The sequence below is a fragment of the Syngnathoides biaculeatus genome, chromosome 10 (assembly GCF_019802595.1).
Source record: "Syngnathoides biaculeatus isolate LvHL_M chromosome 10, ASM1980259v1, whole genome shotgun sequence".
Taxonomy (NCBI): Eukaryota; Metazoa; Chordata; class Actinopteri; order Syngnathiformes; family Syngnathidae; genus Syngnathoides; species Syngnathoides biaculeatus.
The window spans coordinates 3,709,900-3,735,757 of record NC_084649.1 but is presented as its reverse complement, the minus strand read 5'-3'; the positions used below and the strand labels follow the sequence as shown (position 1 = coordinate 3,735,757).

Genomic DNA, 25,858 nt, shown 5'->3' with positions numbered 1-25,858 from the left:
TTCGATGGATCAAACTTTGTGGAAGACCGCATCATCAACTGACTCCATCTAAAATCAACAGGAACAGAAGACCGAGTACGAAAAATGTCTTTGATGGATAAAACTTTGTGGAAGACCGCATGATCAACTGAATCCATCAACCGGAACAGATATGTTTGCACGAAGGTAAGCCCTATATTTGATTTTCAATTCATGTCTCATATAAATGAATTAGCAGTTCTTTGCTTGCATAACATAGCTACGTGTGAATGATTGACACACTTGATCTGTGTTGAGCGATATTTTGCGATGATCTGACTGCACAAACGTGTCTCTGTTGGGCGGCTCCCAAGCTAAGCTAAACCGGACTTTGTTAGCACGAAGGTTTGGCCTATATTTGATTTTCAATACATGTCTCATATAAATGAATTAGCAGTTCTTCGCTTGCATAATATAGCTACGTGTGAATGATTGTCACACTTGATCTGTGTTGAGCGATATTTTGCGATGATCTGACTGCACAAACGTGTCTCTGTTCGGCGGTGAGCTAAGCTAAACCGGACTAGCAGTCCTAAAAGCCTTCGACGTGCACCGAGACACCAAGACTGAAGGATGGATATTTGAGGACACTAAAGTAGTGATTGTCGTACTCGGTCGGGACTTACGTAGGTTCGGCACTAATTCAAGAATAATTATTGAGGGGAGCGCGTGACGTTACACAAAGAAAACGACAGAAACAACTCGTAAATCAAGCTTCGCCTTCTTTCCCTTCATACGGCGGTTCACAAACGACTATACAGATAGATATACAGATTCTGCACACAAGTGTGATATGTAACACAAAAATAGGAAACTGTCAATGACGAATTCGTCTTTGGGTTATAATATATTATATTATGTGGCTTCTCGGTCTTCCTCTGACTCTGCAAAGATCTCGAGCTAATATCAATGGTTTCTCCGTCGATATGCATGTAAATACCATTGAAACACCCCTCGCTGAAATACTTGAAGCCCTGCTGTCTGTTTTTCAACGATATTTCACTGTTAGCTAAGAATGCGAGTGAGAAATCAGCCGGTAAATCGGACAGTTTCGCTCTATTCTTTTCTTGCTGCGCCGGCCTTTTTGCTAATTGTTTGTCTGACGTAGGCGCACGTGGCGTGACGTCACTTCAGGAGGTGTGGTTAAGTGCCCTGTACGGAGGGGTCAATCAACTCACATGTTGTCAGTTAACCTATCAATAGCTTCCATAGCCATAACCTCATCATCTGGGCTTCCCCATGTTCTTAAAAGACTTAGTACTTTTGTGTATGTAAACTTTTGAACTTGAAGAAAAAAATTGAAAATACTAATCTCTGTCTCAAAATTAAAATAATTTTGGTGATCTTCACTGACCTGACACAGGAGAGGTTTCGTCTGATTTGACTTCAGACAGTGAAACAAAAAATGAAACGTGTTTTTGTATCGTGTATGTAAACTTAATGGCTTCAACTGTATTTGTCTTCATTTACCGTATTTTCCGGACTATACGTTGCTCCAGAATATAAATCACACCATCTATAAAGAGGAAGAAGGAAAAAACATATATAAGTCGCACTGGAGTATAGGTCGCATTTTTGGGGGAAATTTATTTGAAAAAATCCAACACCAAAAACAGACATGTCATTTAGAATTTAAATGACGAACAATTTAAAATAAAAATAGAATAATGGAATAGTGGCAACAACAGGCTGAATGGTATGCTTTAGTCTTATTCCGATAACTATAGCATAAATAACATATTATACATACTTTACTAAGAAGTTTACCAAAACCATCTATGTCACTCCAAATACCTGGTAACTAAAATCCAATGAAATCGTCATCTTTGATGTCACTTTCATTAACTCCAGTAACTTCGGAGGTAGAAGACGTAGTGGCAACAACAGGCTGAACGGTATGCTTAAGTCTTATTCCGATAACTATAGCATAAATAACATACTATACATACTTTACTAAGAAGTTTACCAAAACCATCTATGTCACTCCAAATACCTGGTAACTGAAATCCAATTAAATCGTCATCTTTGATGTCACTTTCATCAACTCCAGTAACTTCGGAGGTAGAAGACGCGACGCTTCCTCTTCAATGTCGCTTCATCAGACTCCTCATCAGTTGTGGTTACAACTAGCCTATTCCAGTCTTTCTGAATCCTGACAGGATTGTTTTGGTTGTCATGGAAGTCCATACTTTGTCGAACCATCTAATAACTTCCTGGAATGTTGCATGGTGGATTCACCCGGAAGCTGTGGTCTCCAGCCATCATTCACTGCTCGCACAGCAGGAGTCGTCAACCTATGGCTCGCGAGCCATACCTGCTCTTTTGGTGGTTGCATATGGCTCGTAGAGCCCTCATAACGACATCCTTTCATGTGAATTTTGTCGCGCGGGCAACGCAAATGACACAGACAAGGTTTGTCCTAGTGGGGTTGCCATATTCCACAGGCTTTCGTTCGAACGCTAATCGTGTTGGAACAACTCAGTTTTTATGGAAACGCTTTTGACAAAGGTCACTCAATGAAAAAAACAATTAGTACCGAAGTTTTCAGCAAGAATGGACAGCGTTTGGGGAGAGGGAGGGTTCTGCTGTGTGTCTACATTCACAGATGGGGAGCATGGGAAAGCATTTGTCCTCGATTTTGCCAATAAATGTTTTGCCAACTTCCTATAAAAACAAGATAATCAATCGAATAAAAGACATGCCTTTGTCGGCAAGAACTGTTCTCCATCGCACCATTATGATGGCAAATCAAATCACGGTAAACGGACAGAAGTCTCAACGCCTGCATGATGCTTAATCTAACGACGCATGAAGCACCAGAAGTTGCATTAATTGTAAGTACTTTTGTCATCATTGGTTAGCAACATCATAACAATGTTATTTAAAATAATCTGCAGTATATGACTTTGTCTTCAATGGCATTTTTGTTCAGTCCTTCTCAGTTGTTATAAGTTACAGCTAATGTTGAAATGCTGAATTTTCAGAAGTATGTACATACAAACGGGCCTAGAGCGCCCTCTTATGGTTGTCAGTGTGAGAATAACCGATAAGCAACTCGGAAAATGGGTGGATGGATGTAATAATGTGTTCATAATTTCATGTAAGTCGCTCTAGAGAATAAGACGCACCCCCGACCAAACTATGAAAAAAAACTGCGACTTATAGTCCGAAAAATACGGTAAATAAAATTTGTTCTGAATAAAAGTGTTCTGATGGGAATCTAAATGTTTTAATCTGATACATTTTAATAAGCCATGTAACTTCAATGGATGACACTGACCTGACCACAGTGCATGTATGAGAGTTATGCATCTCTGCTGGTAAATATACACAGCTAGAGATGGATGATCAAGCTCTTACTGCTTGTAGCTTGAAATACATCCAACAACAGCCCTCTGTTCCATAAATTATGAATCAACGTCTTTGTATGCACACATCCTATGTTTAGAAAAACATTTTACCTGTTATTTTTAAAAAATGTTTTAATACATGCTTTGTATACATGCTGTGTTGCGCTGTAGTAACCTATTGTACATAGCTGCTCGCAAAATCTCAATGCCCCCATCACTAGCCTGGCACTAAAATGATAAATGCAATGACCTAATGCCATTTGATGTCACGCTTGGAAGCACTCCTCTTTACAGCTCATGTGCTGCATACAACAACCAGAAAACTAAAAGATCCATTGTTTTCAAGCTGTTTTCTTTGTCGTCTGATGTGTCACAATAGGCTGTTGTAAAAGAGCAGTGGTGGCACTTGGTCTATGCTGCAATACCCACTTAGGAACACCAGAAAAAACTGCTCCACCTTTTCCATTGCAAAGGCAAATGTATGAAGTGCTGAAGAATAATGCAAGAATGGATGTTTTCAATTTACTGTGTATGAGGGTGTTCATTCACTTTACCATGTGCCTTCATTTTACTTGCAAGACCTGGACACGAGAGCAACTCTAAATTTCACCACTTCTTTGTCTTTCATTGTCTTCAACTCCTGTACAGTATTAATTGCTCTTGATCTGTTGAGAATACAAGGTAGGTCATGCCAGGGAGATGTACTGCCAAGATCATCACATTTCCAGGTCCCTCAGCTCATCTCCACACAGGATGGCAATTAGCATGTCAAGTAAGCACCAGATAAATTATTTCTAAAGAGGGAAGCCTCTGAGTTGAGTGAGGCACAGCCTGAATGGAGCATAGAAACAGCTGTCATCCGCATGGACCTGCAGCTGACGAGCTGAACCACATACGGAGACTACAGCTGACAGGCTGAATTCATGATGTGCTCTGTCTGACACGCGAACACACACTTGCAAGATGGTTGGATCACGTGCCTCACGTGGGTCCCTCTTCCCCCTGTCTTGTGGGTCCCTCAGCGTGGGATCTGTGCTGTCCACCGGGTTGCTCTTCGGTGGACCCCTGGATCTAGTCCTGCCCTCAGTTGATTGGATGGGGTCCTCAGCCTCTGAGGTACAGGCACAGCAAATATGAGATATTTGTGTCAGTCTTCGTGCATGCACAATGGTGTGAATTCACTTGCATGTAGGGACGTACCCCTGAGACTCTTTCACTGGGTGTGGAACTACTCATTGCGACAAATAACTCATGTACACACTAATTGCTTATGTATCCCCCCACTTGTATTCTCGTTCTATAGACTTCTATAAGTGACTTCGTCAATCCCACCACACTTCAGTTGTACAGCCAGGTTCACGACCTTTGTCGTGCATGCTTCTTCTCTTGTCCTCATACTTTCCTTTCATCACAGGGTACAGCGCTACAGTCGCTTGCAACATCCATATTTAATGTTTCCTTGTTTTAGAGATGTATTGATTTACTTTCCTTATCTGGTTTATAGCTTTGTCTCTCTTCACCCTGCAGAAATTCCATTTTGTTGGAGTAAAGTTTCTTTTGGCTTGTCCCTTTCAGGGTCGCCACAGCTCAGATGAATGCACATTTATGTTTGGCACAATTTTTATGCCGGATTCCCTTCCTGACACAACCCTTCTGAGGGAGTGGAGGCCCCAGTGGGATACGAACCCACAACCCCTGGTTTACCAAACCAGTGGTCTAACCACTGAGCTACGGGCTCTGGTGCTCAATAAACTTCAATTATCATACTAAGAAATAGAGGAAGCTCAAAAACTCCACTAAAAGGGATGCAGATTGTCAGCTGTAATAGACTCCAGCAAACCCAGGACCTAGTGAGGACAAGCAGTAGATAGAATGGATGGATAGTTATTTTAGCATTATATAAGTGCTAGGATGAAGGGCAAAGTTTACAAAACAGTGGTGAGGCCGGCCATGATGTACGGACTAGAGACGGTGGCACTGAAGAAACAACAGGAAGCTGAACTGGAGGTGGCAGAAATGAAGATGCTGAGGTTCTCGCTCGGAGTGACCAGGTTGGATAGGATTAGAAATGAGCTCATTCGAGGGACAGCCAAAGCTGGATGTTTTGGAGACAAGATTCGAGAGAGCAGACTTCGATGGTTTGGACATGTTCAGAGGCGAGAGAGTGAGTATATTGGTAGAAGGATGCTGAGGATGGAGTTCCCAGGCAAAAGAGCGAGAGGAAGACCAAAGAGAAGGTTTATGGATGTGGTGAGGGAAGACATGAGGGCAGTTGGTGTTAGAGAGGAAGATGCAGGAGATAGGCTAAGATGGCAAAAGATGACACGCCGTGGCGACCCCTAACGGGACAAGCCGAAAGGAAAAGAAGAAGAAGAAGATAAGTTCTATTAAAGAGGTTCTACACAGTGACCTATTAATATACGCAGAAACAAAAAATGTAATTAAAAACCCAGTTATTTTAGGACAAGTGTTGCACGTTACATTGGGTACTGATCTAAAAAAAAAAACAAAAAACAAAGGTGAGCTCTAAAGTTTTAAGAGTAAACAGTGATTCATATAAATCTGTAGTCTGGCCCAATCTGGATTTTATTTTGAGTCTTGTTGAAAATTACTCAATTCGGGATGGGGGTGGGGGACAGACAGGTGTTTAATTTACATACTCTGAAGACAACAGCTTTTACTTTTGCGTCTGCCCAAACGTAAATATTACAGCCCACTTCTAACTTGATAATACAACTTGCGGTAAATTGCAGATGTTTCTCTCTGGTATGTACGCACAATGAATAAGTTTGGTCCCAATTAACTTCTTCATTGTGTCATTTACATTAACAAAGCAAATAATATTTTTGTTGGGCCCAATGCATGTGTAGTTAGTTTCCGAGCACTAAAAGCTGAAGTAGTTGGAGGTGTGTATATGTGTATGTAGACTCCGGTGTATTATTAATTTTTAGTACATTAGATGTCCATGCTCTGAATTACTAAATTGCTTGTCATTCTCTGTTATGTATGTAGCTTTTGTTAATGATTATTTTCTTACTGTTACTTGGGTAAAAAACAGAGTAACTCTTTAATTTTTGAGTCACATTAAAGTAACAATACTGTTTTAAGAGTACAATATTTGCCTTATTCACCCACCTCTAGTCATGGCACCGTATCCCTCCTATTTGTGATCAAGATCATTTGAATCAAACAGCTGCATAGGCTTAATCGAACCGACCACACAAGATCCGGATAAAAATCCAGACAGTTGCTGTGTAAAAAACTGCTACAGCTCTGCAACTCCAACTGGAAAAATTGTTAGGGTTAGATGGCCTGAGGAATTGTGGAAACATGTCAAATTGTCTGACTAATTTGTGAGGGGATTGTTTGCAAGATTATATTAGTCAATTATGCAAACAAAAGCCTTCTAAGTCCCCTAGGCAATTTAAAAAGACAGCAAAAGAATCAATGTTGGTTGGCTCACTGCGCACGCAACTTGAATTTTCAAGGTCTTTATGACCACAAATAAATATAATAGAAAGATTCAGAAAGCTCTTAATAGTTCAATAATTGATAGTGTCATGTCTGGCAAATTTCTCAGTTTTGCTTATTAGTGTTACTCCACCCTGAAGCACAATTCTCATTTTTTCTTTTTAACAATGAGAAGCTAAAGTATTTGTAAGACATGGACACACCTTTGGGAAATTTTGCAACCGTTCAAAACAATAACATCGAACCTGACAACAAGTCCATTTTGTGTTTTATCTCAACCGAAAAGTGACATCGCAAAAACGGATCCCACCATTACTAATTCATCCATCCATCCCTTTTCTGAGCCGTGTATCCTCACAAGGGTTGTAGGAGTGCTGGAGTCTATCTCAGCTGTCAACGGGCAGGAGGCAGTGTACACCCTGAACTGGTTATCAGCCAATCACAGGAAACATGGAGACAAACAGTAACACTCACAATCACAACTCAGGGCAAATTAGAGTCTCCAATTCATGATGCATGTTTTTGGGATGTGGAAGGAAACTGGAGTGCTCGGAGAAAACCCACTCAGGCACGGGGAGAACATGCAAACTTCACAGAGGCCGGGACGGTATTGAGTTCTGGTCTTCAGAAATGTGAGGCCAACGCTTTACAGCTGGTCCGCCGTGCCGCCCCATTACTAATTACAAAAGGTAATTCTCGCGTTCTGCTCTGCAAAAAAGCTAATTCGCTAGAGGCGCTGTGGTCGATTTTTGCACCGAGTGTCACGATCAACACTTCCGTTTTTCGATAGCAACCCACAAAATGGCATACAAAATGTTGTCATCTCTTATAGATTGTGGATCAAAGTGTCTTGAGCACAAGCGGGTATGCCTGTCAACATTGAACACGTCGACATAGCCAGTGGAATCTTTCCCACCCCTTCTCACAAGGCGCTTCCATCGAGCTATGTCTTTGGGATGTTTAGGCCACTTGAGCCAACGCACAGCTGACATCCATGGATATCTTTTGACACTCTTACGACTATCAGATGTGCATTGAGCTGCAGCACACCTGAAGCCCATGGTAAATAAGGTAAAATATGATTTTACACTGTAAAAACGTGCCTAAGACCGGTGAACAGAAACATGTGCAGACGAAACTGGAAGTATATCTGGTGACAATTACCCATGACGCAACGCGAAATTCGATCGCAGTGCCTCTATCGAAAGAGCTTTCCCGGGAGAGCAGAACGTGAGAATTACGCTCGTTTCTACGTAGTTTGAGAATTTTTTGCAGTGCATGTATAGGTGTCTTTTTGTTGTTGCTGATGCTACTATCAAGTAATTGAAGACCATCAATTCAGATCACTCTTAACCATGTGAACTGTGAAGCTCTGTTTTACACAGTATTATCAGAGGGCCTCCACTAATTTCATTTTCGCCACACAGACCAGTCAGTCATCCGGAGGGTTAAACAAATTACACAGTGATAATCAGAGCAGCATATGCTGTGCTGTTAACCACAATGCAACAAAATATTAAACAATAAAATTGTGAAGCCACAGATTTTTCTGCTGCTACATTTAACAAAACAGCTTATTTTGTTAAGATGTATAAGATAAAGTTGTGTGTATAGCAGAAAAACCTGTTTTAATCACAATAATATTCAACTAGGAGTAACATCTAACTAAATAAATAGTAACTATTAGCATTTTTGCAATTTTGCAAACGTTTTGATACACCGCAGTTTCTCATCTACAGAGGTCACCCATGTATAAATACGTACACCCAAAGTTGACCTCAAAACTCTAGAAAACCCTTCTACCTATGTAAAATGCATTTTACAATGCATGATTTAGTTTTTATCAATATGATCAAAACATGATTAGTATTTTATTTTATTTTTTCAAAGAATCATAATGGTGTTTGAACATGTAATACTCTATTTACTTCCTCTTATTTTTAAATTCACAGCCCTACTTTTACTTAGTAAATGAGAAAATAGATAGTTGTGCTCGTGTATGATTACCCAGGCAGAATTTGTAAGACTTGTAAATGATTTAAACAAGACATGAAGGACCATGCGGAACACATTTAATTTTATTTTAATGGGAATCAAATGAAATGGTCACATATTATGAAGACAGAAAACATAACCATAAATAATGAGGGGTGTTGTTTACAAATTGTGACAGGGTATGTAAACCTTTGAGCACAGCTGTACATATATGCAGTCATACATACCCGTCAAGAGGTGGGTAGTATTCCATAACTCCATTGGTTACTCCATTAGAGTCATTCAAGTAATATTTTCAATAAACTGTACCTGTCAGAGTACCTTAAATGCTTTTTACTTTACTTTTACTTTATATTTACAGTTGAAGCCACAACTTTGCATACACTGTGCAAAAATACATTGAATTTTTTGTCTCACTGTGAAGTCAAATCCACACGAGGATCACGGGAGTGATGTCAATGGGCAGGAGGCAGGTACACCCTGAACTGGTTGCCATCCAATCGCAGTGCACATAGAGACAAACAGCCGTACTCACAATCACACCTAGAGGCAATTTAGGGTCTCCAATTCATGTTGCATGTTTTTGGAATGTGGGAGGAAACCGGAGTGCCCAGAGAAAACCCACGCAGGCACAGGGAGAACATGCAAATTCCACACAGGCGGGTCCAGGATTGAACCCGGGACCTCATAACTGTGAGGCCAATGCTTTCCAGCTGCTCCATCGTGCCGCCACATTATCATTTTGAATTAAAAAAAAAAAAAAAGAAATTTGTAAGTTGCCTTCCAAATTTATAGTTGGCTTGGTTTAGTTGACAATATATTTTTTGTGTAGTTAAAAGAACATAAGTTTGTTTAAATTTTCATTGTATGTTTGCAAAAGCGCTTTCCGTATTTTCTGAACTATACGTCGCTCCGGAGTACAAGTCCCACCAGCCATAAAATGCATAAAAAAGAGGGAAAAAAACATATATGTCGCACTAGAGTATAAGTTGCATTCTTGGGGGAGATTTATTTGATAAAATACAACACCAAAAACAGACATGTCATTTAAAATTTAAATGCTGAACAATTTAAAAGTAAAATAGAATAGAGACAACAACAGGCTGACATTACATGTGTGCCTGGCATGTTAACATAACATATTAAGAGTTATTCTGGTAACAGTAGCATAATTAACATACTAAGAAGTTTACCAAAACCATCCGTGTCACTCCAAATACCCGCTAACTAAAATCCAACGAAATCTTCATCCTCAGTGTCACTTCTAATAAAGTCCGCCAACTACAGATGAAGACAACGCGCCGCTTCCTCTTCTACATCGCTTACATTAGACTCATCGTCAGTTGCAGTTATAACTAGCCTATTCCAGCCTTTCTGAATCCTGAGAGGATGGTTTTGGTTATCATGGAAGCTTATACTTTGTCGAGCCATCCAGTGACTTCCTGGAAAGTTGCATGGCGGATTTACCCGGAAACTGTGCTCTCCATCCGTCATCCACTGGTCCCACAGCAGGAGTCGTGAACATATGACTCGCGAGCCATACCTGGCTGTTATGGTTGTTGCATGATGGCTCACGGAGCCCTCATAACGACATACTGCACATGTGATTTCTGTCGAGGGGGCAACACAAATGACGCAGAGAAGGTTTGTCCGAGTGGGGTTGCCGAAGTTTGGGGCGGCAGGCAACGCAAATTATGTAGAGACAGTTTGTCCAAGTGGGGATTCCATAGTCCACAGACTTCTGGTCGAACGCAGATTGTGTCGGAACAACTAATTGTGGAAACGTTTTTGACAAAGGTCGTTCAAAGAAAAAAATATGAGGAGTATTGAAGTTTTCAACAAGAATGGACAGCGTTTGTGGAGAGGGAGGGGTTCTGCTGTGTGTCTACATTCACAGATGGTTAGTATGGCAAAGCATTTGTCCTCGATGTTGCCAATAAACATTTTGCCAACTTCGGATAAAAACAAGATAATCAATCGAATAAAAGACATGCCCTTGTTGGGAAGGACCGTTCACCATCACACCATCATGATGCCAAATCAAATTGAATTACGTTCATGATAAATGGACAGAGGGCCAACGCCTGCATGAGGCTTCATCTAACCAAGTATGACGCACCGGAAGTCGCATTAATTATAAGTATAAGTTGGTTAATAACATCATGTGTGTTTCTTTCAGCTTGTCCCTTTCGGGGTCGCCACAGCGTGTGATCTCAGATGAACGCATATATATGAAGAATTTGCTTTCAAAACGAGACATAGGCATTTTTTTCAGATTTCCGAAACTCGCGCCAAAATTATCCATTCCGAGCTGGATAATTTTGGTGCGAGTTTATGTTTGGCACAATTTTTATACCGGATGCCCTTCCTGACGCAACCCTTCTCAGGGAGTAGAGGCCCCAGTGGGATACGAACCCACAACCCCTGGTTTCCCAAACCAGTGCTCTAACCACTGAGCTCCAGGGCCTCAACATCTTCAAAAAAGGTCTTTTCAAACTGGGGATGCAGTGTCATGACAAAGTGGGGGCACAGATTGTTTCAGCAACCCCTCAGTTTTAAATTGTCACCACTAGCACCAATGTTCCCTCTATTTTTTTATTTGTCTGAGCAAATGATGTTGTTAACCATTATGGTGATGTTGTTAACCATCATAAAAATGTTATTTAAAATAATCTGCAGAGTATGATTTTCTCCTCAATGTCCTTCTCAGTTGTTATAAGTTACATCTAATGTTGAAATGTTGAATTTTCAGAAGTACAGAAGTAGCAGGTACAGATAAACGGGCCTAGAGCGCCCTCTCACATTTGTCAGTGTGCAAATAACGAATAAGCGACTCGGAAAATGGATGGATGGATGGATGGATGTAATGTGTTAATAATTTCGTATATAAGTCGCTCTGGAGAATAAGTCGTACCCCCGGCCAAACTATGAAAAAAAACTGTGACTTAAAGTCTGAAAAATACAGTAAATAAAATTGTTCTTAATAAAAGCGTTCTGGTGGGAATGTAAATGTTTTAATCTGATACATTTAATAAGCCATGTAACTTCCATGGATGACACTGAGCTGACCACAGTCCACGTCTGATGTTGCTCACTCACAGAGGTCAAAGGGACTGCTCAGGGGCTTAGTGTGTTTGCTCAGACAAATAAAAAATTAGAGGGAAAATTGGTGCTAGTGGTGACAATTTAAAACTGAGGGGTGGGTGAAACAATCTGTGCCTCCACTCTGTCATGACACTGCATCCCCAGTTTGAAAAGCACTGGCCTATACCTATGTATAATACACACTTTAATGAGTTTATGGCAATTTGGGGGGGGTGCATTATACACAAGAAATCATGGTAACTCAATTGATGACCAAATTATATTAGCACTACCGTATACCGAGATGATTAAGGTTGTCAGTCTCTGGCACGACGCCGATTCGATACATATTTAGATATACTGGTAGCAATTGGATTCAGAGGTGATATCTTCATGGGGGGAACGTTTCGATTCAATATGGGAGTGATATAATTCTCGATTCTGTGCAGAAAAAAATCGTTCACATTTGTACATGTCCTAATTATGAAGAACCTTGACTTACAAAATACAAATTCTATATTCTTTTACTGAAATAAATTATTTTAAATTGACCACAACAATACAGCAGTTAATTTAGATTTTCTACATAAATGATATTTACAGAGCTGTGGGTGGTCTTGCACACTGTCCCATTCAAGCTAGGACTGCCTGTTTTCTTGTTTTGTTTTTTTCCTGCTTGCTGTGTGCTGACTTTTTGTATTTTTAAGTTATGATGACTAGCTTAGTTCAACAGGCCATTGTTGGGTCAGTTTTAGGACAGACCTGGCTTTGAGTTCTCACCGTAGTTTCTTTTTAGGGTTGCACAGTACCAACTCGGACATATAAGTAGACTGTGAGGACTCAAGGAGAAGCATTAGTTTGCTGAGTTACAGCCCTAGGAAACTGATAAGATGTACCTACCCTTGCCATATTGTTTACATGTTTACAATCTGCACCAGACATTTCACCAACGGACCCACTGTTGATAGTGGACTTTAGATAAGATATATTGTGATGTTGCATTGAATGTTTACAACTCCTGGGGTAACGCTACATTGCTATCGCCATTACCACAAAAGTAGGTTTACTACTGAAAAGCTATTTAAAATAGTGATGCTAATGAGAAATGTCACCACTACGTTTGGTTCTAAACCACTTTATTTGCAGTGGACAGAGGGAGACCTCTTGCACTTGTTTTATGAGATAAAAGTTACAAACCTTGCCCTTGCAATATCGAGCCGACAACCAACGAATTTAAGGAATCCTGGCAGATTGATAATATTCGATAATATTTTCGTACCAATAGAGTCGTGTCCCTCGCCTTAACAGACAGATATTTGGTTAAATTGGTTTACCATTTCCAACCCTAAACATGAGCACATTGTTTTTTTTTTCATGAATTAGGAACAATGTGACCCATCCATTCAAGCAATTCCAGTAATAAACTAAGGAGGTCCACACCACTGGTGAGCAATGTGCAGGGAGCAGTTGGGAGCGTGAGTCGCATCGCTGATAGACAACTGAACCGTTATAGTGCTTAAGAAAGTCAGAGAAATTACCGGTGAACATCAAACTGTTGGTCAGAGGCAAGCATTCCTTACCACCACGAAAAACTGTTGGTGATAAAAGACTGAGCTGTCTCAGGTAGCTGTTGAAAGGACACACATCGGTCAATGTTACCAACCTAGAGACAATATATGATGTTTGCAAGCATTGCTAGAAAACAAAACATGCACAATACGTAGAAATGTCTATTTGCAGGATAGCTTAGATGTACTGTAGTTTATTTCAACACCAAACAGCACAAGGAAAACTTTGAGGAGAACTCTCATAAAAGACAGCTTATTTGTTGTAATTTAATTTTTCCTATGACATTGTTTCCTCCTCCCTATTGTGTGACGAAACAACCCACATATTTCATTCATGTTTAAGCGATGAAAGTGATTGAAGCTAGATTCCTTTCGGGTTAAGCCACAATTTACTAAAATTATGATCTACAGTACAATCATTCTTCATTCTTAGAATAGTAAGTTTCTTTCGGCTTGTCCCTTTCGGGGTCGCCACAGCGTGTCATCTCAGATGAATGCACATATATGTTTGGCACAATTATTACGCCGGATGCCCTTCCTGACGCAACCCTTCTCAGGGAGTGGAAAAACAGCCTGAAGAAAATTACAATAGGCTCCAAGTATTTAGTGTTATATGCTTATATGTCACATACGTAGTTCTTCTAATATATGCAGTGAACTGAACTGTAGATCCACTCAAAAGACTGTACAACAAAGTTAAATATACTTTAAGGAGACACAATGACCATTTCTAAGGGAATAAATAAACAATTGCTTGATAAAAGGCACAATGAAGCTGCAGCAACACCTGTATCTTTCCTACAAGCTACTTTTTTATCACGGTCAAATGAAAGCTCAAAGATAATTAAAACAACAAAACCAGCAGTTAGCAACTATGTTTCCACAACACTATAAAGCAGGGATCACCGAGCAGCTTTAGTGGCAGATTAATACTAAAGGCTACCAGTTTGATAAAGAATATTGGAATTAAAAAGAAAAACATTAGCCTGATTTAAGAATTAATTAGGTCTTTTATGAGAAGACTATCTTGTTATGGTCATGATTTCTCGCAATAATGATAGATGCTCTAAGAAGGCTGCTAACAGTTTCAGGTAGATAACTGGTTCGCCCATCTGCCTCACGGTTTTGAGGGTTCAAATCCCAGCCCTGCCTGTGTGACGTTTGCATGTTCTTCAAGTTCCTGCATGGGTTTTTCTCTGGGTACTCCAGTTTCCTCCCACATCCCAAAAACTTAAGATGGTAGGTTGATTGACAACTCAAAATTCCCCATAGATGTGAATGTTTCTGCGAATGGTTGGTTGTTTTTATGTGCCCTGCGAATGGCTGGGATAGGCACCTGCACGTCCACAACCATAGTGAGGATAACTGGTCCAGAAAATGAATAGATCGATGCAAACAGTTTCACACATCCCAATATCAAACATTGTCTCTATAAATCTATGTTTTTAAACTTTAAAATGACTCTGCAGTATTATTAACAAATACAAATGTACCATCACGGGTATACTATGTGAACCATAGTTCTTTAGGGATACTCACGTGGTTCTTCGGGGCAACCTGTGTCAAGGTCAAGTTTTCCTAGTTTTGAAAGGCAGAAATAAAATGGGGATGACCCAAGTGCCGGCAGCAGGAGCACAGAAATTGTTTTAGTTTCTTATAAAAAAGGCAATCAAGGACCAAGGAGGTGATGCTAAATTAATAAAAGTCCCACAAACTAAATAAAAAGTAACAAAGAACAATGAGGGACAAATAATTCACAACAAAACAGGACAGTACAACCTTTGACATGCGACAATTAACCAAGAAAAACTGAAAGAAAGCAGGGAACTATCCCATTTTCTGAGCTGCTTCTCCTCACAGGGGTCGTGGATATGCCAGAGCCTAAAACAAAGCAATCTACACTAAACTAAAACACAGACCATGACACCCTGGGGCCCCTGAGCACCATGTGTTCACCCCTGCTATAAAGTATATGGACATGTGGTGTGGGGGTGATTGTGTTAGCCATTGCAGGTCTTGGTTTCCAGAATTAATCCACTAAAGGGAGAGGCTCACATGACCATTAATGATGAATCCATAGCACTTGGAGAAAATCAAGGTGTACCCACTGAGCAACCAAATGACACCCATGCACAAAATACAATATTGATTTTACCCAGGCAAAAGTTAAAAAGAAAAAAAAGGTAAACAAAAAAAAGATCAGGGAATAAAATACAAGACAGGAAATAACTGTGGACTGGACAGACTGCGGGGGAAATCGAGACTGAGAACATCCTGCTAGTCCCCAGGGTGTCTTTCCACAATGCCTCCATCTATTCTGGCACATAACGTGAGAAACACTCACAAGAAGCTTTAAACTTTGAGCTTTATTGATCACTATTCGACCTAGGGCAGTGGAATACTTCTGCAGTGGGGATGCCCTCCCCTCCCCCCATTCATAAGTAAGATAATAATAGCAGCTCATCCCATGGCCTTCCCTTTGTACCTGTGGGATGGGGTGAGGGGCTTTCATTCTGGTTATTACCCACCAAGCATCCCCTCAACATTAGCCCCTCTGCAGCCATGCCTGGCTGTATGAGCATTGTAAGAGGAAAACCAGGAGAAATGGGAATCAATTAATCACAATACAGGAGTGGATGGATATGCAGACACTGTAAATGTGGAGACAGATGAATACATGAGTCGGCGTAAGAGATATGTGCACCTGTTCGGTAGCTTGCAAAGCTCCAAGGCAATTACTATTTTCTATCCTGGTATTTTCAGTTCTTTGGCCTTCCTGCAATTAAGTGCATCCCAAGCTGACAGAGGCACATACAGAACCTGCACACAGTACATATATATACGCATGTTTGCTCGCACGCACGCACGCACGCACCCATACACACACACACTCAGACAGATGATGGGTTCAAGGCTGACTCCATATTTGATCTATTATCACTTCAAACTGAAGAATTGTGAATATTTAAATCCATCCATCCATCCCTTTTCTTAGCCCCAATATCCTCACAAGGGTCGCGGGGAGTGCTGGAGCCTATCACAGCTGTCAAACGGGCAGGAGCCAGGGTACACCCCGAACTGGCTGACAGCCAATCGCAGGGCGCATAGAGACAAACAGTCACACTCACCATCACACCTAGGGGCAATTTATAGTCTCCAATTTAATGCATGTTTTTTTTGGATGTGGGAGGAAAGCGGAGTGCCCGGAGAAAACCCACGCAGCCACGGGGAGAACATGCAAACTTCACGCAGGCGGGGGCCGGTATTGAACCCTGGACCTCAGAACTGTGAGGCTAAGGCTTGAATAGTTAAATATAATTACTGTACTTATTTTTCTGTGCAGAGTTCACTTCACTAGATGTACTCCATAATACAGTACAAGCTTTTCAGGTAAAACGTGTTCTTTTTTCAAGTGATATTGTATACATGTGGTGTTTGGAGATTAAACATGCTTAAGAAATGAGACAGGGTTAGTTTTTGTTCCGATTACGTTGTCACAGTAAACACAGAGGCAATGTATAGTTCATGTCTTTTTAATGAAGGGAGTCAAAATTGTCAATGGCTTACTTCACAGTCAATAACAGAGTTTGAAATTGAATTTGCTTGAGTTGGCCTTTAAAAACAATTAAACAATTGAAGAATAAAGTTTGCTGTAAGATGCGTTCCATCTTTAGTACAGGCTGACTCTTGTGGTCAGATACCGAAATGATGTCATCACTTGATCTGGGCTAAGCAAAGAATGTATTATCCCTTTATTTTTCCATCTTTTCAATTAGCATGCCTCCATTTGCATGTTCTCCCCGTGTTTAAATTTTGCATATCCATCACACCCAAAATACAAAATGCACTTGTCAAAGTTGTTCTCCATTCACTTGGAAGCCAAATCGTTAAAGCAGAAGGGAAAATGGATGGATGGATTGAAACAACGAAACACTCTTTAACACTCTTAGCTGTCATGATCCTGCCACTCCAGCCCGGGCTGTGTGGGTGTCTGCAGTTGCGCTGATTGGGAGGTGCACACTTGCACCTCATGCGGGCTGAATAGTCTGTGTATTTATATGACCCCGATGACTACTGGTCCTCGCCAGTTCGTTGAGCTTCATGCCCCGTTTGAGTACTTCCGTATCCCTGATCGTCAACCCGTGTGTACCGACCTCCGCCTGTTCTCCGACCGACCCTGCAAGCCTGACTCCCTTGACACTTCTGCCTTCCTTGATTGATCTCCCGTGTACCGACTCCTGCCTGCCCACTCACCTGCTCTCTTCGCCCGACGTCCCAACTACCGCTGCTGCACCTGACTGCCTGGCCGATCCGCGACCACTGAATAATAAACGTTTCTCCACGAACTACCTTGCATCTTCCGATTCCTGCATTTGGGTCCTACTCCCGTTCCGATGGGTCGTGACATTAGCATTAAAGGCCAGGGATAATTGAGGTTGTGCCCAAGATGCACTACATCAAACAGTACTCTCATAAATGTAAAATTAATTCAACCACTTACATAATATAAACTACCATCTTTTTAGGACAAACGACAAGCATTTGGCAGGTATCACAACAGTGGCGAGCTAGTGGCTACTTAAAAATGCTAATGCAACATTATTCACTCATTGCTACGTCATGTTACAAAAGCACAACACCAAGCATCTAAGATCAAAATCAAGTTGCTGTTTGTACACAAAAAGCTGCTCAAAAGGGGCACAAAGGTAGGTAGAAGAAAACTTAGAAAATGAAACCAGTAATAGCACCACAGGTTGCAAAAACCAAAATCTACGCTCCTACCAATCATCTCCAGCATTTATCACAGTTAAACATTACAACAGATTCTGGAACAATGGAGTCTTTAAGTGCTTTAAATAAGTATAAATGGGAAAAGGTCATTCTGATATTCTTATTTTTTTTCTTGCTCTCCAAACCACCTTCCTTTTTCAATAAATAAATACATTTAGCAGGAGCTAATGAAAATGTAAAACACATGCAGTTAGTTATTCATGTTATAAATGAGAGCCAAGTATATTATAGTTAAGAAAACTACCATTACAAAAGTGTCTCAATTGTCTCAGAGTAGGGTATTATTTATACAACGAGTAAATGTGGGTATTGTGTCATCATGCATGTGTTTTGCTGACTCTTTGTTTTAACTCAGGATGTCCTGTCTGAGAGGACAAAACAGACATAAAACAAAGAGCTGTAGTGTCTACACACTGCGAAACTCAAGTCCCTCTCAATAAAAGTGAAGATTCCCCCCCTTCCTCCCCCGAATTAGCCTCTTTACTGCTTAGTATATATTACCTCAAGGTATCACTGTCGTGAATAGAGCTTCGTAAAACAAAATAAAGTTTATTGTAAACTGTGAAAACAGAACTAAATTTAATCCAAAAGTAAAACACATCTTCTGTCAGAACCAGTCAGACAAGAGCCTTCTTGCTGATGCATGGATTTGCATGGACCTGTGTGACGACAATATTGTGTAGCCCACCTGACAAAGTCCCTCATTTAAAAGTGCATTTGGGTTGATAATAATCAAAATGTGTGGGAAAGAAAAGGAAAATGCTGACATGTTGCGCCTAATGTGATGAACACTATTGGACACACAGTCACATTGTCTATATAGTTTTCACAGTACATATTGTACCCTTAGTTTCCCACTTAAAATACTTTTATGTGCCAACAATTAACAAAGGACAAAATTTAGATAGGAAGAGGTAGGATGAGGCAAATAAAATGTTGGGTTATATTACCCTGAATAATTATTTATACAGATCTACAACCAAATTAGTTTGCCATTTGATAACTACATTTAATAAAGAATATTAACCACATCTGCAAATATAACAGTGTTTAGTACAAGCTGTTTAGTTATGATAACACAATGGTGTCACTGCACTAGTCCAACTGATATAAAGAAGTACACATGTTAGCTTTAAGTGCTCATTTATACCCTAATATTACTGTTATAAAAATTAAAACTTTGTTTTATTTCTGAGGATCCACCCAACTGAAGTAGCTTTGATGTAGTTTAGCTACTTTTCTCATTTTTACTGCATCTTGTCTAGCGACAGGTGCACTTGTCATGTGCAAATAGAGCCTCAGTCTATGTACAATACACTTATTGAAGAATAGCTTGTGCTTGCCCAACGCAGGCTGCACAGCATGGATAAGGTTGCCCTGATCAGTAGATGCTGTATCAATGGTGGGCCTCGCAGCAGGACTGGAATATTCTGGGGGTTAATAGCTTTATTGAATTGGAAGCGCTGACCGCATTAAAATCAGCAGAACATCCCAGACCCAAGTTGACACAAAGCTGCAGTGCATTTGCAGTCTGTGTGCAAGTATCACAGAGAAATCACATGTTGCTCTCATGAGGAACAAACTGAATACAGTCAGGCAACACAAAGCGGACTGAGTCTTTGTTCCTCACACCTCCTATCCACTGGTTGTCCTCTTGATAAGCCTCCTTGTTGCCACAAAAGAAAGTGGCAGGGACACAGTTTTTTATTAAGAGTAGAGATGTTACACAAGTTCAGAAACATCTTTGCACCACACTGCCTTTATCATTATCGCGACATGACTATGTAACAGGATATCAAAGTCCCGCCTGCCCATTGTTTGTTTAGTCCAGGGAAACAGGATATGCACACAAAGCAAAGCAGCTGACACCAGGAGCCTGAAAAGCATGGATGTCGGTTCAAAGAAAATCAAACTTATAATCTAACTTTCCTCTTTTCTCAGTGCTTTGGTTATTTATCACATCCTGTCAAGTGTGGTCAGGCTGCTCTCAGTGACGTTGACACGTCAACAGCTCCCAGCTGACAGTAAAACACCTCACACAATCTAGTGACACAGATAAAGCATATTTTGTTTGCAATTGGCACCTGGTACGACCATCCAATTAAAACAGTGGCAATAAAAGTCAACAAATGTGTGCCAGCTCAAGGCACCTTGTAACGACTAAAATAATGCAGCAAATTTCGGGGAATGCTCTATAACATGATGATCAGGAGTAAACGTTTCTCACCTTGTGTGCTTTGTTGTGCTCGGATCACTCCCACTTGTTATTGTTGGTGGCGCTCACGAGAGGACGGCCGACCGATCCCGAACCGAACTAGCGCACGAATGGGCTAACGTTTTTGTTGTTGTTGTTTTTCTGTGCAGATTGGACTGCCAAAAACCCGGGCAGACGCCGGCTTGGCGTAACAAGGGGCGCTCACTTCAAACAGCCGGCCGGTCCCATCATCCTCTCCTTTCGCACAGCCCGCCTCCTCTTCTTCCTCCTGGAGTTTGTCGAGCAATAAGAGGAGCGCTCACTGCTGCGGGGACAACACCAATTTAAACAGCTGCGAGACATGATCACAATATTCAAGTATTTGTTTGAGATGTTAAATTATTAAATGGAGAAAAAACAATGATAACTTTGATCAATCAATCAATCAATCAATCAATCAATCAATCAATCAATCAATCAATTCACAGCGTTCTGTGTCCGTCTGCCTGTCTGCAAAGAAGTGTATTAAATAATTGTATTAACTGTCATATAATCATGCCGGACTGTATCATAGGCTACTGCGGTGTAGTTTATATATTAAAAAAAAAAAAAAAACTTTTCGTCTAATTTAAATAGGATACAGAAATAATAGAAGTGTATACTTCAAACATACTGCTGAGTTCGTACTGTAAGGGAGAGGGAATGAAAGGAGTGCCACATTGTGTTGAGGTTTCAATGTTGCTGGAACAATGGACAACTCGACCAATCCAGTGAAACTGCAGGAGTAAGGACACGGGGGAGGGACACGGTCCGCTTTGATTGAAAAGCACTTGGAAGTGTGGGGCACAAGATGCCCCCTTGAGTGCATTAACTGTACAAAAAAAAAAAAAGAAGGCACTACAAGGGATATCAATTTCTTTGTACCGTATTCATTCTTTTTTGGGGGGTTGGACGAGTTTGTGGTACAGAAAGCTTTCTTCAAAGCATCATAAGTCAAACGTGACTGTCTCCCCCTCCCCCATTTAGGAGGATTTCTGCAAGCTGTGATGAAGCTCAGCCCAGTGCCATGTCTACACCCCCCAGAGACACAAAATCTCTGCGTGCCCCCTGCTCCCACCGAGATTAGCCTCAAGCTATTTTATTCTGACACTTTACATAAAACATCTTCTCATTATAACAATACAGAACATCATCACATCAAGAATGAAAAGAGTCTTTGGGAAATGATAGTCAAGGCATGATGATATTTGTATTCCAATTCAAATCAGGTGACAAGATCAAGGACTTTGCTGTGTTCATGTAACAGATGTTAACACAGTGAGGTCAATCCTCCTGAGGTCCCCCTGATTGACACTCTGTCCCAGAGTTATTAGCCCATTGTCAGTGTGCATGTTGTCCTTTGGTCTTTAGCTGGATATTAGTCAACAGCCCTCCAGGGCAGATTAATGATGTCCCCATACCATCATCCTTGACCTTGATGGACTAGTAATGTGATTTTCCTTTATGTTGACAGACACTGACTCGAGGAAAAATGCACACGACAGGAGAACGCTATGCCTTCATGAACTCATGTCACACAAAGGGAGAGATGACAAAACACTGCATCAAAAATAAGTGAGTGCTGACCTTCATCCCCTTCGCATGCTTTCACCAGACCTCTAAGCAGGTCAGCAGTTGTGCCAACAGAATTTAAGTGTCCCCCACTTTTTGTGTCCAGTAGTTTACAGCTCAGGGTAGATATAGTATCGTATAAATGCAGTGGTGGCTGGGGGAGTTTTCTCCTGGGGTGGAGGCAATATATAATTTGCTATGGATTTCAAAGAATATGATCTGTAATGGTAAAGACTGGCTTTTCTTTTTCTAATTTAGCATTTTTTTAAAGGTGCCTTAGTTTTGTATGGATTCATGTCTCCCATGCCGAACACACTTGATTGAATTCCTTTGTTCAAACTGGCAATGATGCTTTAAAAGTTTAGGCCATAAAGATGGATTGAACTCATTTCAAGGCAGTCCAATGCAAATATAATATAAACAAGAGCATTTCTCTACCATTGGTTCATGAATAAAAACTGTATTCCTTGTAAGAAACTAAATTAGCAGGGAATGTAAAGGTCTGGTATTTTGACAAACTAACATTTTTGTCTCCATGGTGCCTCAGTAAACGTTCCAAATGTCTTTCTGCCAAGAAACCTGAAATAAGGTGTTTCAAATTTCTCAATCTTATCTACATCACTCACGAAGATGTCGGGCTCCCTCTCTCTACTCCCCAGCGAACACTGTCAACATAACAACCAAGTGTGGTCTCACAAGTCATGGAAGCAACCAATTAGTGGAAAGGGGGTGTACTTAGCCAAATATGGACAAAGTGGATTCAAAACTGGGTCAAACAGAAGAAGCCGTCAGAGGAGCCTTTTGTACAACAAAACTGAAGGAAATTGAACATTTTATATTAAGTTGATGTTTGAGAGTCAATCTGTGGAGGTCTCAATAGCCAAAATATACGACTGTTAAAGGGCATTGTTGTTGGTGGAAAAATGTCATTATCATTGTAGTTTGAACAAGTGGTAAAGTAATTGTGTACCTACGCAAACTAGATATACATTAATTAAAGAACACCTGGTGGTCACAATGTATGAAGATAGGCATGGCCAAGCAGGATAGCACACCTGCCTCACAGCTGTTGAAATTTGCATGTTCTGCCCATGCCTGTGTGGGTTTTTACTGTTTTTCTCCCACATTTCAAAAATATGCATGGTAGGTTAACTGAAAACTCTGAATTCCCCATAGGTGGGAATTTGGGTGTGAATTGTTAATTGGCTATGATTGGTCTGTGATTGGGTGCTGACCAGTTCAAGGTCTACCCCATCTCTCACCCAAAATTAGCAGATATAGGTCCAAGCACCTCCGTGACCCTAGTGGGTATAAGCAGTACTGAAAATGGGTGAATGGGTGGAAGTTATACCTCATGTCATACATCATCCAAACTTAAATTCTGCCACAGATTTGTCAATAGAATCCATTGACATGTGCTAAGACCAGAGCGGATAATTGTAAAAACATAAACAACTTCAGAGCAACCATATGACTTGCACAATGTATGTTTCCCTTCAAATTCTGCAAATAAAAAAGTGCATGAATGATCCAAAGTACGTCTTAAACACAGGACTCTTTGTCTTTACACAGAATGGCAAGGTCAGTTTGATTGTTTTTGTTGTATATTGAAGAAATTCCATACATTCCAGATCAAAAGCTAAATATCAGACTAAAGTTCAGAGGTCCAGTTTTTATTTTATGGTATTTACATCTAGATGTTTTAAACAACTAAGGACAGAGCACCTTTTGTCTGAAACCATGCACTTTTCAAGTGAGCAAAAATATTGGTACAGACATTATAAAAGTAACTCCCGGGACCCTTGTGAGGATAAGCAGCTCAGAAAATGGATGGATGGATTATAAAATGAACTTCAAGTGATTAACATTCTTTTGGTGACATAACTATTACCTGGAATATCGAATAATCAAGCCTGCGATCTATTGATTTCATCAGACTGTTGCATTCTTTGTTTGAAATGGTTTTCCAGGACTTACTGCAGCCTCTTTCTGTTCTTGTACTGTATATTTCTGAGGGTTTCTACCTTCCTATCTCTTCTTCAAGAGGTAAAATGCATACTCTATTGGGTTAGGGTTTGGTGTTTAATTAGCTGGTTGAAGACATTCCATTTCCCCTCAATGAAATCCTTTATTGATGATGTTACTCATGATGTTAGCATCACAATTAATTCTTTGGTCTATAAAACCATTTTGTCTGGCAATTTACAGAAAAATGCTCAGAAATGTCGCCATCTATTGTGCTCTCCGCTATTGCGAGACTCGATAATGACTTTTACATACTGGGATTTTATAAAACAGATCCATGTAGTCTATTGCAACAACAGAATGAGGCTCCCTCCAGGGGCATCAATGGTTAACACAGTTTGAGTGACTTAAAAGGATCATTTATAAAATAACACATAAAAAAATCAACTCTTCAGGCACTAAGAGACATTTGTGTTAGCCACAAGCAAGAGGAGAAAAATCCTATATATCCATGCTGCAAATCAATACAACTTGGGATACATCCATCCATCCATCCATCCATCCATTTTCTTAGCCGCTTATCTTCATGAGGATCGCGGGAGTGCTGGAGCCTATCCCAGCTGTCAAGGGGCAGGAGGCAGGGTACACCCTGAACTGGCTGCCAGCCAATCGCAGGGCACATAATTTGGGACACATCACGTTTTGGCCTAAAAAATCTGAAAAAAATAAATCCTTCTATTCTACAAAATATTTTTCATGAGAAACACTACTAATTATTGAATGATAACAACTCCCACACGACACAACACAAGAAAATTTTAAATCAGATTATAAGCAAACTGTTTCCATGTTTGGCATAACAGGTTGACACACTTCCTCCTGGCTCAGGTGAATGGCGAAACCTACTGTGACAAAACCCTTTAGGAACATCCACAATGTGTTTACTAAACACAAAATGACATCAGCGAGCCAGCAGAGATGACAATACTTAATGCTTAGTCTTTGTGTTTACAGACTTCACATCGTATTTATATTAATAGGTAAAACGGTGGAATGACTGGTTGGAGTGTCTGCCTCATGGTTCTGAGGACTGGGGCTAAAATCTTGGCGCAGCCTGTGTGGAGTTTTCATGTTCTTCCCTGTCTGTGTGGATGTTCTCCAGGCACTCCAGTTCCCTCCCACATCCCCAAATCAAGCATGAATTGGAGACTGGAGAAATTGTCTGTAGGTTGTGATTGTGAGGAGAAATTGTCATTTGTCTCAATGTGCCCTGCAATTGACAGGCAACCAGATCAGAGTGTACCCTGCCTCCTGCCAGGTGACAGCTGGGATTGGCTCCAACACTCCTGAGAACCTTGTGAGGATGAGCGATTAAGAAAATCGATATCTATACAACCTGCAAACTTCACACAGGAGGGCCGGGATTTGAACACTGGTCCTCACAACTGTGAGCCCAATGCTCTACAGCTGCGCAAACAGTGCCGCCCAACGCTCCACACACACACACACACACACCACACACACACACACACACACACACACACACACACACACACACACACACACACACACACACACACACACACACACACACAGAGGATTATGTATATGTGTGCGTGTGTATATAGTTTTTTTTAAAGCTTCATCCATATATATGCGTTCATCTGAGATGATACGCTGTGGTGACCCCGAAAGGGACAAGCCGAAAGAAACACAAAATCCAAAGACACCAGCAATAAAGAAAACAACATTTTTGCAAGTTAGGCTTCAAACAATATGTTATCAAACTAACATGCTCGTTAGCGTCCCAT

General features: G+C 40.7%; 1 protein-coding gene and 1 non-coding gene across 8 annotated transcripts in view; both read right to left on the bottom strand.

The window, feature by feature from the left end:
• Window positions 1-20,754, bottom strand: part of frmd4ba (FERM domain containing 4Ba) — a 57,033-nt gene extending 36,279 nt beyond the window's left edge. The window contains exons 1-3 of one of the 7 annotated variants that reach the window (XM_061833877.1): window positions 20,505-20,754; window positions 4,349-4,479; window positions 1,489-1,534 (exon numbers count right to left, since the gene is read on the bottom strand). The gene's annotated coding sequence lies outside the window, so the exon portion shown is untranslated. The remainder of the gene's footprint in view (window positions 1-1,488; window positions 1,535-4,348; window positions 4,480-20,504) is intronic. The other 6 variants (XM_061833879.1, XM_061833878.1, XM_061833872.1 and 3 more) reach the window with 6 other exon arrangements.
• Window positions 11,229-11,301, bottom strand: trnap-ggg (transfer RNA proline (anticodon GGG)). The gene has a single exon. It is a non-coding gene; the product is annotated as a tRNA-Pro (tRNA).
• Window positions 20,755-25,858: the final 5,104 nt, after the last annotated feature.